The 13,198-nt window shown below is 43.5% G+C and overlaps 1 protein-coding gene across 1 annotated transcript in view; it reads left to right on the top strand.

The window, feature by feature from the left end:
• The window catches only part of ZNF423 (zinc finger protein 423), a 402,787-nt gene that overhangs the window by 300,890 nt on the left and 88,699 nt on the right, over window positions 1–13,198 (top strand). The gene's annotated exons all lie outside the window — the stretch shown is intronic.

Raw genomic sequence — 13,198 nt, 5'->3', positions numbered from 1 at the left:
TGGCCTTTATCAGAGAAACTTAACAAGCATTTATTAAGGATATACTATACTTTCAGCACTGATTGAGGTGCTGACATATGGAAGCCACAACAACAAAAAGGATAGTTTCTGCTTTCTTACATTCTGGTGGGAAAAGTAGCAGGTATATAGAAATTAAATGCAAAATATACACAATAAAAGCAAAGTAATTTCTAGGAAGAAGTAAGGAGAGAATAATAGTGGATGTGGGGCTGATACTTAGGGAAAGGAAAGAAAGCAAGTTAGATTTGATATAGGAAAAGACATCTGAGTTTTATATCTATATTTGTCTGTCTATATCTTTTTCCTCCTCTTCCTCCCTCCCTCCTTCCCTTCTTCTCTCCCTTCCTCTCCTACTTTTGGAGATAATAGATGCCTTCTCCTTGGAAGTCTTTAAGGAAAGGCTAAATGATCATTATTGTCCAGAAGATTCCCTGTTTGTGTCTGAGTTAAATTCAGTTCATCAGGCAGTTATTAAATTACTCTCTTTGCTTGACAAAGAGGATATAAAGATAGAAATAAAACCTTTTTTGCCCTCAAGAAACTTCTGTTTGATTGAAGCCTTTTGGTGACAGAAATAATCTGTTCCTGGGTCCTTGTTGGAAGCCTTTCGAGCTTGTTAGACACCTGTGAGAGATGGACTGTCCTGGCAGAGTCCCCAAGAGCCAGACCACCTGCAGTCTCAGTGAATTACCAGAGAATGCACTTGGTGAAGGATGTGCAAGTATCTAAATGAAAAATGAACACATATAAATTTTTAGTAAAATAATATACTTAGTTTTAGACGTAGGATCTACTATCCAGACCTTTACAAATAAATAGAAATAGGGTCATTTATATTCTTTTATAGGACTTTCTATTAGTAATGTTTATAGGATTATGCTGACTGACTCATGTTTAGCAATAAAAGGGGATTTGAAAATGTTAATGAAAAATGTTTTTCAGTCGTTCAGTCATCCCTCTTTTGTGATGCCATGGACTTGTCTGTGGGGTTTTCTTGGCAAACACAGTAGAGCAGTTTTGCTCCACTTATTTTACAGATGTGGAAATTGAGGCAAACAGGGTTAAATGACTTGACCAGGGTCATACTACTAATAAGTTTCTGAAGTTGGAAGTGTGAAGTCTTCCTGACTCCAGATCCAATGCTTTATTTGCTGCAGTACCCAGCTGTTCCCACTAGAAAATGTTATTTAAGTACAAAGACTTTATAGACATGATTTGAAACCCAGACATATGGTTCTCCTTCCCTCCACCACCTGGGCCAAGCACCCCCCATTCCCCCTTATGGAATCAGGTTATACTCATTTACCTAGCAATAGTCTGGATAAAAAAGAAAAACAAATGTGCATCTGATAGTCAGTGTGATATCCTGAAAAAATTTATGAGCTTATCATTTGAGTCCACATGCTTTGTGTTGAATTATTCTTAAAAAATGTTAATTTCAAATAAAATATGGGTTAAAATTGGTATATATTTTTGAAATATAAATATACATATTCAAATGCTACCTGTATAAATGCACATTCATCCATTCTCATATTTTCTAATTTATAGACATTTGTATATGTGTCTACTTTCTAGTCATTTCTAAATCATGCCTTCTACATTCTATTCATCCTTTTCATCCTCCTCATTCTTCTCCCGCCAGAACCTATACTCTGTCTTGGTGACCCTGCCTCTGACAGATGAACTTTGGTTTTACTTCCTAGTCATTTCCAAAATGTCCCTCCCCATTCCTTTAGAACGTCTTGGGAGAAAGGACTATCTTGATTTCTCTTATTGTTATCTGCTGGTGTTTAGCCGAGATTGTGACTTATAATAAGTGCTTTGTGGATGCAGTTTCATTCATACCTGTAATACAAACACACACAGTTTTGGATTAGGTATTATTTGTATTTATATTATGATGGTTTATTAAAAAGTTCATAAACTTTAGTAACATTTTTCATTCATATATGTATATACACACACATTCATGTCTATCTGTGATTATATAGATAAGAAGGGGAGGGAACAGAATTTTTACTTCCATCTTTGTCAAGGAGAAACTTAAGAAATAATAGCACATTTTCCTCCAAAAGAAGTGCCTCTTGAAATAGGCTGTAATGCATAGAGTGCCCGGCTGCTTGGAACGGGAGCTATTATTTCGTGTGAGAGAGGGGTGGGGGTGAACTATGGAGACTATGACCACATACATATAACCAGTTTGGACTGACATCCCTGCGTGGAATTTCGCCTTGGGCCTTGTGGTACAGTGGGAGTGCCCTTTTAGCTTCCCACCATAAATCTTTCCCTGCTCCCCACGTGTCCCGTCCTGTAGAGCCGACCAGTGCCGGCAGAGTGGACAGCGGCTTTCCTGTAGCTGCAGAGGCCCCGGACTGAGTGTTCCATGCTTGGTCAGCGTCAGTGTTCCTTGCCCTTCCGCTGGGGTTTGATGGCGGGGAGAATGCATCCTCTCTGCAGGCCCCTGCTGAGTGTGAGGCTCAGGCCCAGGGGGGTTGGCTCCGGGGGGCTCCCCGCACTGAGGGAGAAGGCTGTCCCGAAGAGGGTTTGCTGGCTAGGAGAAAAGTCCCTAATGAGGGCCCCGGGGCTTAGTGGAGAGCCCGAGGAGGAGCCCTCTGCATTCAGCTTAGAAACGAGTCTCGTCTGGGTGCCCGGTGCCCTGAGCGTCTCGTCACCCTTAATCTGGAGCGTGGTTAGGTGGGACTGTGGGCAGACGGCTGGACCGTTCTGGGGAGCTTGAGAGCAGCGCGTGTGTCGGGACCAAGTGTGGGAAATAAGAACTCACTGCCAGCGGGGTGTGTGCCTGCTGCAGGAGGAAATAAAAAGGAGAGGGAGAAAACCACCCAGATCGTTCCGAACATTCGTTACCATTCTGGAAATGTCATACCAGGCCGTCTCCTAGTGACATGTCACATCCTGATAAAAAACTCTGTTTGGCAGCCCATGTTTTTTAAGCTGGGTGCCTCCTGCCAGAGTCTATTTGGATTGAGTGGCTGGCATTCTGCGAGCCTCGTCTAATAGGATTGAAAGAAAAGAAATGTTACTTTTCATCACGCAAGACAACAAAGAGAAGCAGGGAAACGAAAATATTATTTCGTTTGAACAAATTACAGGGAGACCCTCTGGGGCACTTTCTGGGAGTTAGATGAGGAAGAGCACTTAAATATCGTTCCATCAAACTAAATTTTTAACTACAATTTTTTACAGATAAAATGTGTTGGGAGGATTCAAAGAGGATTAGAGCTCACCTAAGAAAGAGTATTCAAATTTTACCAGCTAATGGAGGCCCTGCAAAAAACGGTTAATGTCTATATCTTCCCTCCAAGGGACCTCGATTTCAGTATTCTTATAAAAACACATTGAGCTGATTTCATTGCGGGGTCTCTGCAGACTTCATTCTTGTAATTTCAGTAAGTGTTATAAATGTTATTTTAAGTATTATAATGGTAATCCCTACTGGCAATGAGGTTCTGGAGCTCAGCTTCCATTACTAAGGTAATGTTTACCTCGGATAGCATATAATTGTTTGCTTTTTCACAGTAAACTCTCTGCTCCCAACTGCTTAATCAGCCATGGAAAAGAGAGAAGACTTTGGTAATGTTTAATGTTCTTGTGATTACATTGGAGTAATGAGTTAGCCCACACCAGTGGGTCTGGAGAACACTTGGATTGTGTGTGTGTGTGTGTGTGTGTGTGTGTGTGTGTGTGTGTGTGTGTGTTTGTCCACAATTCTTGAGGCAGCATATACTGAGCAGTGGTCTTAGCCGTTGTATGAAACATTTATTAATAAAAATATCACGGCTATGGCATAAATATTCTCGGCTTCTGAACTCTCTGGGCATTTCTCTCATACACGGAGTTAGGCTTTAACCAGCGCTTCCTCCCTTTTTGCTTTGGCTCAAGTGAAGACATGTATTCTAGTCACAGCCCGTATTTTCCTGGACTTCCAATATCAAGAGATTGAGCAGCAGACTCACCATATGAGCTTTCTACCGCATCATCTCGTCTTAAGCAATATTTTATTATGCTTTATGAAAGTGAAACTTTTCTTCCCTCAAATGTTAAAGCTCAGGGGCTTTCCCTGGGTATTGAATAAAATTTGCCTCTGTGCCGTCTTAAATGCCTAAATCCAAATGTGCTCAGAAATTAAGTTGGCGTAGGGAAAGTTGATATTCACCGCAGGCTGGTGAAGCTTATGCTTTCCGTAGTTTTCAGGTCCCAGGATACCCTTTTGTCTCTGTCTGGCTTTTACTGGGAAGTTCTACCTCGAGCTGACTAGCCAGCCAAATTACCTGAGATGGGGCAGTAGTTACTCCTTTGTAGTACTTACTCCGCTCACTGAACTCCTGTGCAATCCAAGATACAGATGCATGTTGCATCATAGAATCCTATTACATAGAGAGGGACAGCCAGGTAGTGTAGGAGCTAGTGGGCTGGCCTGGAGTTACAAAGACTCAATTTTGTGAATTCAGATTTGACCTTGTTACAAATTGGATGATCCTGTGTTTGCCTTAGTTTCCTGATCTGTAAAATGACCTGGAGAAGGTAATGGCAGACTCTAGGTTATCTTAAAGGTCCCTTCTAGTTTTGAATTCCATGGAATAACCTTCCCGGGGAAGGCTTGGATGATCTCCATTGTTTTTTTAAATTTAGAGTTTGAATGATCTTTAGACATTATGTAGTCCAGCTTACTTATTTTATACATGAGAAACTGAGATTCCCACTAGATTAAATAACTTACTGAGACTACCTAGATTGTAAATGACACACGTAAGAGTTGAACCAACGTTCTCTGACTAGAAATTTAGTGCTTTTTCTACTGTAGGAAGTGGCTCCCTTCCCAGAAAGGACCTGACATATACTGGATAGATTTGTCTTTTATAGATGGCTAGATTGTTTTCCATTCTTTCCCAGCATTCTCCAACACCAAGGTTGGAAAAAATTTCTTCTATTTATGGACTTTTTTTGAGAAGGTTGGTAGGAAAAGGAAAATGAGTGCTTGAAGATGGAGCAATTTTTTTTAATTGGATTTTTAAAATATGAGTTCTTTAAACCATCCATTCCTTAATTTCTGGGAAATGGAATAGAGAGAGAGTATGGTAGAGTAAACTGAATTCTAAATTTGGAATTAGATTTTGCCTCTCTGACCCTCAGTTTCTTCTTCTCTGAGATGATTCTTATTATTCTCTGTTCCTAAGGCTTGTGATCTTATGGAAACTGATCATTATATTCTGATTTTCTCACATTTTGTTCTAGGAAAGTTACTGAATTTTGGGGGGCCCTAGTTTCCTAATATGTAGAATGAGAGGAGGGAAGGGGTTTGAGATTTCATGATCTATTAAGTCCCCTTTGGTTCTGATCCTAAAATGTCTAATATTTCTGGACTCTACCCTAACCATTCCCTCCCCCACTTCATTGCTGGCCCCCTGCCTTCAGCCACTGCTCCAGAGCCTCCCTGAGGTCTCTGGTATAATTGAGCTCGAGCCTTTAGTTAAAGACCATCTCCAGGAGGTAGTTGCTTTTCCCTAGTCCTTGGGGTGGACGCTTGACAGGTTTTCCTGATGGTGACTGGGGAATGAAGGGAGAAGAAAATTGAGTGACTGATAATTAAAGATGTTGATGCTCCTCCATTTCTAGGGTGCACCTGGTAAAATGGAGCCTGGTCCTTCCTTTGTAGTAGCTTGGGCAATGGACATTTATCTAAGATGCCCTCGGAAAGATGTCAGTCTTCAGATATTGCCTGGATTTGGGGGCTGACAGCAGGGAGAGAGAATTAATTGCTTGGACTGACTAGTTCCCCAGCTCCAGCCCTGAGTTGAATTGACATCTAAGAAAGCATCTAATATTCTTTCCTTTTTCCCTTGGAGAGGTTGAATTTAGCCAGATGGAGTTCTCCCTCTCCTTGCCTGCTGGTTAACCTTTGGGGGGAAACAAGCTTGGCAAAAATTAGGGCTGGCAAGGAAGCTCATAGGTATGGGGAAGCAGGGGGTAAGAAAGAAAGAGGAGGAAAGAAAGAATACATTTTAGTTTCTTTCTTTCTTTTTTTCCTTTTTAAAGATTAATATTTTAGCACCAGACTAGTTTGTTCTACTCTGAAGCCTGCTGCATTTCTGGCAAGACTGAAGAATGACCTGAAAAAATCAGCATCTCAGGGAACTAAAGGGCAGCAGGTTTCCTTTCCTGAGAGTGGTCTCTGTCAGGGGTCATTTTCAGGAGGCATCATGCAAGGCTGCCAAAGTGGGGGTGGGGAGCATCTGTTGCTCTCTTCTCCTTGCTGTATCCCTCCCCAAGGAGCTTCTTCAGCAGGGGTCCCTTCGGCACCTCCTCTCCCTCTGTACCTCACAGGGTCCTGGAGTGTTAAGTGAGCCACCAATGGGAAGGCAGAAAAAAAGAGAAGAAAAGGGGGGAGACAGAGAAGAGAGAGAATGGGAAGGAAGAGGAGGGGGCCAGAATGGAAATAAAGAAACAAACTCTATTTTCTGTTCGTATGTGGAGTGAGGATACTGGGGCCCAGAAGCACACAGAGTGAAGCAATTTCAGTCAAAGCTGAGTGCCTGTTTTCCCCTGGAGCACAGACAGCAAAAACCTGAAAACCTAGGTTCTTTTCCCCTTAATATTATGTTTTTGAAAGTGCCATTGTGAAAAAGTGAAGACAATGAATAGACTCAGAATTTTAAAAAAGAAAAAAAAAAAACAACTAAAGCCCCAGATACAGAACTCAAGTTTTGTTCATAATTGGAAATGGGAGGACACGGTGAGCATCTTTGCCCACTTCAGCCCTTCTGATGAATATCCCTGTCAGGAAGGCCAAGGGACAATGATATTTTCCCCAGTGAAATAGCTGAATCTTGAAATGGGTCACATGCAGACAGCTCCCTGGCTTATGGGGATTAGAACCAGCACTTTAGGGGCAGGTTTCAGGTGTGGTAGACATTCAGACTCTGATGACTTCAGTAGTTATGAATTATTCAGCGGCAGAGATGCTTTGGGAAGATAATTCCCACTTGGATGGGACAAAGGACAAAGGTAAATGGTGATTTCGGATTCCTCTAGCCCCAGAACAAAGCAGACAGTGCATGGAGATGATGGCTGCTGAGGCAGGAGGTCCTTTACCAAGGAGGGTTCAGTACTGTCCAGCGCCTGCAGTAATTTGCTTTTTAGTGTGACTTGCTGCACGATGCTTGCCCCTCTTGCCCCTCTTGCTCTTCCCAAAGTATTGGAGAATTCCAGGCCCTCCTTCTATCGATCTGAGCCCAGGGCCCTGAACATCTGGAGCCAACCTTGATGCTGTCTTGGTTGCCATGGTTCAGAGCAGGCTCCCATCTGAAGTAGAAGCTGGATGGAGAGAACCAGGTAAATATAAATGAGCCAACTCTTCCTGGGGCATCTCCCTTGACTACGCAAGAAAGTTCATCATGAAGAAATCCAGCTAGAGGAGCTTTCTGTCTGCTTCTGTCTACTGACAAGCAACAAATGAAACAGAAGTAAGGGGGCTTTCTCAGAGATGGAGGCCGGGCAGGAGAGCCAGAGAGAGCCCCGGGATAATGAGCTCGGTGCCCGTGGGCAAGGCAGCTTTTGCTTGTTCTTCCCTGTTCAAAGAACAGGAGAAGTCTTACCTGGGCCTGCTTCTAAAGGAGCTGCTATGTCAGGTGCCCCGGGCTCCGGCAGTGTGGGCTTCTGTTACCGGGCCCAGACTAGGGAGTGCTCCCTCGCCCCCCGGCTGGGGCTTTGGGGCCAGCCACTAAGACTGTGCTCCCCAGACTCCCGAATGGTGACTCGGCACAGGGACTGCAGGGTGGAAGGGTTTGGACCTGGGCTCACTAATGCACGCTCTGTCCCCAGGCAGCCATCACAGGTTGTGGGCTCAGGAGAATGATCAATTAAAATTTCAACATTATAAAGGGCATCTCTGCAGGGCGCCATTGTCCTAGACACTCACTACTGTTCTCCCTCTGCCCCACGTTCTAAGAGTGGAACCTGGCTCTCGCCATCACTTTCCTTGCCCTGCCTTTTCCCTTCTGTTCCATCCAGACTGTGGCAGCTAGGTGGCGCCATAGCGCATGGAGCACCCAACCTAGGCTTACCTCCGACACCTGCTGACAGTGTGATCCTGGGCAAGTCAAGACACCTTTGTTTGCCTCATTTTCCTCATCTGTAAAATGGGAATAATGAAAGCACTTCCCATGAAATTGAAATGAGATAATAATTGTAAAGCACTTAATATAGTAGTGCTAGAGACACACTTAATCCCTTTTTCTACTGGTAAGTGCCTTTCTAAATCCTACTTTTTCTTCCACAAAGCCTTCCCTGATGACCTAGCCCACACTGACCCCTTTATATGATTATAACCAGGACACTCCTCTAGCCTAAAATAAAGTCTTTGGTTTGGCCTTTCGGTCTGTTCACAACCCGGCCCCAACCTATCTTTCCAGCCTCACTGGACATTTCTCCTCCTCCTACACACTCTGTGACCCAGACAAACAGGCTTCTTTGTTTCTGGTACCTGTCACACTATCTCAAATACATTGTCTCACAATTGGAATTCAGTCCCTCCTCATGAAATCTTCTCTTCAAGAAGAAGCTGAGCTGGTGTCCTCTACAACATCATCCTTTTAACTACTTTGTAGTAATTGATAGTTATTCTCTTTATGTAATTATTTTGTGTATACATGCTTGACATGGTACCTTGCACTTGAATTGATTGAAGAAACTATGAGCCACCAAAGTAAATGTTTAAATTTAATATTCCTCAGTCTTTCACCTTCCACTTTTCTCATTCGACATTTTAAGAGAAGGCCCTGTGTGACATCTTACTTATTCCTTCCCTCTAGCCTTTGATAACTTTGTTAATCCTGCTTGGAGAGCTCTCTAACCTATTTCAGCTATTTAAATAAGGCCTACCTTCAACCCCCTGCCAGAGGTCACTTGTCATTGAACCTTTAGGAATTTTAGTATATGGTGTTATATATTTTTTGTGTCTCATCTTTGTCATTGATCTGAAGCTTTGCAAACTTTTAAGAATAGGCACCAATATGTTTCTTTTAGCCTTGAGGTATCTAGCACAAGATTGGGGACACATAGTAGGCTTTTGATAGACAATTATTGAAATGAATGGAATTGCAGGAGTAGCTGACTTGGTCCTTATAATTTGTTGCATAGTATCAAGTAAAGGAATTGATCATCAAAAGAAGTAGACTGGGGCATGGAATTTGCCTAAAAAAGATAAATTGAACTGGGAGATGATATGGCCTTATAAAAGAGACTTTTTTTCCCATGAGGGCTGCTTTCTTGGGGCAGCTGGGAAAACCAACAGAGTCCTGGACAAAAGACTTGGAGATTAGCCAAGTGATTTTCTAGGCCATTCTGCCTCTGTTGGAGCTAAGATGGGAAAGGCAAGACTCTTCCTCTGTCCCTCCTACCCACTCACCCATTCCAGCCCTCTCTGGGGTCCCCTTATTATTTTGATTTTATGACTCATTATAGAAATAGTACTTCTAGACATGGACTGGGAAACCTTGCTTTGAATCCTGGTTTTGCTTCTTAAGTAGGTGTTATTTTTTCTCAGAAACAACTCAGACACTTTGTAGTGAACTCCCTATTCTCTCCTCTTCCACGTCTCCCATCACTCAGGTGGCTTCTCCCACTACCTCCTCCTTCACTTCTGTCTCACATGATGAAATTACTTCTTTATGGCTTCTGTTTGTTCAAGTGATTCCATTCTGTTCCATCTCCAACTGATTCTGTCATCCCCCCTCTTTTACTTATTTCCCTTCCTTCCTTCTCTATTGGGTTTTGCCCTACTACCTACAAATATGTCTATATCTTTCCCAATCTGGAACAAAGAAAACCCTCAATTAGTCCTCCCATCTGTGCTACTGTTCTATATGTCTGCACTTCCACAGTGCCTCCTCTTTCTCTCCTTTGCTTCTCTTCTTACTCCTTTCCAATCTGACTTCTGACCTTATTGTTCCACAGAAGCTGTTCGAGAGCTCCAGAGGGACCAGTGATCTCTTAGTGGACAAACCAATGCCTTTTCTCAGTCCTCCATCACTGATTACTCTCTCCTCCATGATGCTCTTTTCTCTCTAGGTTTCCTCTCTCCTGGTTCTCCTCCTTCTCTGACCCTCCTCTCTCATTTGCTGGATCCTCCACATTTTGTACCCTCTGACCCTCTGGATTCGTCCTGGATGCTCTTCTTTTCTCCCCATGTTACTTCACAAGGTGATCTCATCAGCTCCCATGGATTTAGCTGCAGTCTTTATGCTGATGATTCTTGAATCTACCTTTCCTGCTTTAATCTCCCCACTGACCACCAGTTTTGTATTTCCAATTGCCTTTTAAATATCTCAAACTGGATATTCAGCAGACAGCTTAAACTCAATGTGCCTAAATTGGAGCTCATTATCTTTATGCCTGCTCCTATTTTTCCTGTTACTCTAGAAGGGGATACCACCTTCCCAGTCCCTTAGGCTCATATTCTTGATTCCTCACTGGCTCCACCCAAGGTGCTACCAAGGCCTGTCAATTCCACCTTTGCAGCATCTCCCCAAAGCCCCTTTCTCTCTCTTTTGACCACAGAATCACTCTAGGGCAGGCGCTCCGTCACCTCATACCTGGCCTATTGCAATAGCCCACTGGTGGGTCTGCCTGCCTCTCCCCACTCCAGTCCATTCTCCATTCAGCCATTAAAGGGGTTTTCCTAAAGCACAGGTGGGATTATGTCTAATCTTGTACACCTTCTCCTCAATCCCAGCTCCAGTGATTTTCTCTTGCCTTCAGGAACAAATACAGAATGCTCTGTTTAGGATTCAAAGCCTTTCATAACCTACCCGTCTCTGCTTTCCCAGGCTTCTTACCCCTGGGCACATACTTTTACTCCTCAGCACCAGTAACTGGTCTCCTGGCTGTTCCATGAACAACACACCCAGCTTTCTGCTTTGGACATTCCACCTTTGCTATCTGTTAATGGTTCTACCCCTCCCCTCTGACTACTGACTTTAAGTCCCAACAAAAATCCTGTCTTTTCCTGGAAACTTTGCCTTTTAGTTGTCTCTTATTTATCTTGTATATCTTTATTTGCATGATGTCACCTCCATTAAATTGTAAGTTCCTTCACTTCAGGAACTGTCTCTTTTTGCTTCCTTTTTAATTCCCTAGCACTGTGCCTAGCACATAGGAGCTGTTTATTTTGATTTAAAGTATTGGGTATCTTGTCAGAAGCCTTGGGGGCTAAGAATATATTAAACCTTTAAGTGCTATAGATAGGTGAACCATCTAGTTTCAGAAGGTTTGAGTTCCAATCCCACTTAATAGCTGTGTGAACATGTGTCAATCAGTTCTCTGCACCTCTGTTTCCTCCTCTGTAAAATGAGATCAGGCTTGATGACTGCTTGAGGTCCCTTACATTTTTAGATTTATAATGTAAGGATTTTAGACATGTCACATCACTTTCCCCAAATTCAGTTCCCTCACTTGCCAAATAGGGATAATAATACCTGTATTACCTACCTCATAGAGTTTTTTTGTGGGCCAAGCCAGGGCTTGCTGAACCATAAAGAGCTATAGAAATGTGAGCTGTAGTTATGGGTCCAGATGCCATTTTTCCCACAGGCTTCCTCTCTTCTAAGGGAACTATTTCAGCACAAAAGAAGCTTGAACAGCAAGGGGAGGGCAGTAAGAATGGGGCTGCAAAGAGAAGATGGGAGAAATACTGTAATTCAAGATTTGAGTTTAACATGGGACTTGTTTAGTGAAAGCTTAACTCAGTAGCTAAATGCCAGCTTGGGCTCCCTGTAGATTTATTGTGTAAAATCACAGGGCCTGGAAATGGGAAGGAAGAACTAAACTTAATGCTTGTGATATAAAATTTTTCAAATATTAAAAAAAATGTGTTAAAAGCAAGTAAAGCCCCTGGTGATCGCAAATGAATTGCCTAAGTACTCTTAGCACATCCACTTTCCTGGGAGTTATGATTGGGTATGTATGAATTAGTTACTTTTCTTTTAATAATGAGGGAGGAATGATACTGCTGTAATGACTTCCTGGCCTTCCCGCCTCCCCAAGGTCCAGTGCGTGGGAGTTCTGACCACCCCGCTCCTCACATATATAATAAAGACACTTAGGGAATGAAAAGCTATTTGCACTAATTTAAGGTGGGAGCGATGTCTCCATCAGCAACTGGCAAGCTTTAGGGCAGCCCAGTCGCTTAAATGCCTCCGATTAGCAAGTTTAGTGAGCAAAGGTGCTAAAAAGCATCCTTCCAACCTCCTCCGCTGGCATGTTTTGAAGGGAGTTCAGTTATGAGACTATTAAAATGTTATTTTGATAATTAAGCCCACAGCTGTTCCGAGGGCGGCAGGGGCAGGCCGAGCTGAAGTGCAGGCTGCACGGTGCGGTGGGAGAAAAATCGGGAATTGAGGCGAGTGCATCACAGAGGGATGGGGTGCAGATGTCCCGGGTGCCGGTCTGCCTCCACAAGGGGAGTGGGGTGACTTCCTGCCTATGAGGTGGGACTAGAAGGGTGCCCAGTGGTCTTGCCTACCCCCCAGTCTCTCAGGTTTTCTGAAATGCCGAGCTTTGAAGCCTTTCTTTTCGTCGTGGTGTTGGCTCCAGAAGGCCCCTGCTAAAACATGAATAGGTTACCTAGGGGGAGGAGATGGAGCTGGGGGGGAATAGTCCCTCTTTCATTAATCCATCAATCCCCAGGATAATATGTGGGACAATTAGTTAATTAGATAAGTACCTGCCACCCCAGAAAGCAGAGCACTGAGCCCTTGAGTATAGGGTAAGTATGGATGGAGGCTGACGGAAGGAAGAGAGAAATCACTGAGCGTGATTACTGGGAGGGACACGGAGCAACTCCGGTTGGACGTTGCGGAGAAGCAACAGGAGGGTCACAAAGCTAGTATGAAGCGACCAGTTTTCAAAATATTTTAGGGTTGATATTTCTAGTACAATGGGCATAAAGCTGTGGTTGGAACCACAAATTTCTGAACATTGACCATAGTAAACTCCAGGGCGAGTGGAGGTTAGTGTGGCTTGATTTAGATGCCCTGGGATAGTGTCTGAGGCTGGATGTGAGCTCCTGCTTCCAGGGCTGGCGCTCCGTCCTCTGCACCTTGTCCTGTGTTTCCAGAAGTGGATCTAGCCAGCTTGGAGCAGAGCCCCTGCTTCTGGA

Source organism: Antechinus flavipes, chromosome 2, assembly GCF_016432865.1.
Source record: "Antechinus flavipes isolate AdamAnt ecotype Samford, QLD, Australia chromosome 2, AdamAnt_v2, whole genome shotgun sequence".
Classification (NCBI taxonomy): Eukaryota; Metazoa; Chordata; class Mammalia; order Dasyuromorphia; family Dasyuridae; genus Antechinus; species Antechinus flavipes.
The sequence above is the reverse complement of the archived record's forward strand: the minus strand, read 5'-3'. Positions and strand labels throughout refer to the sequence as shown.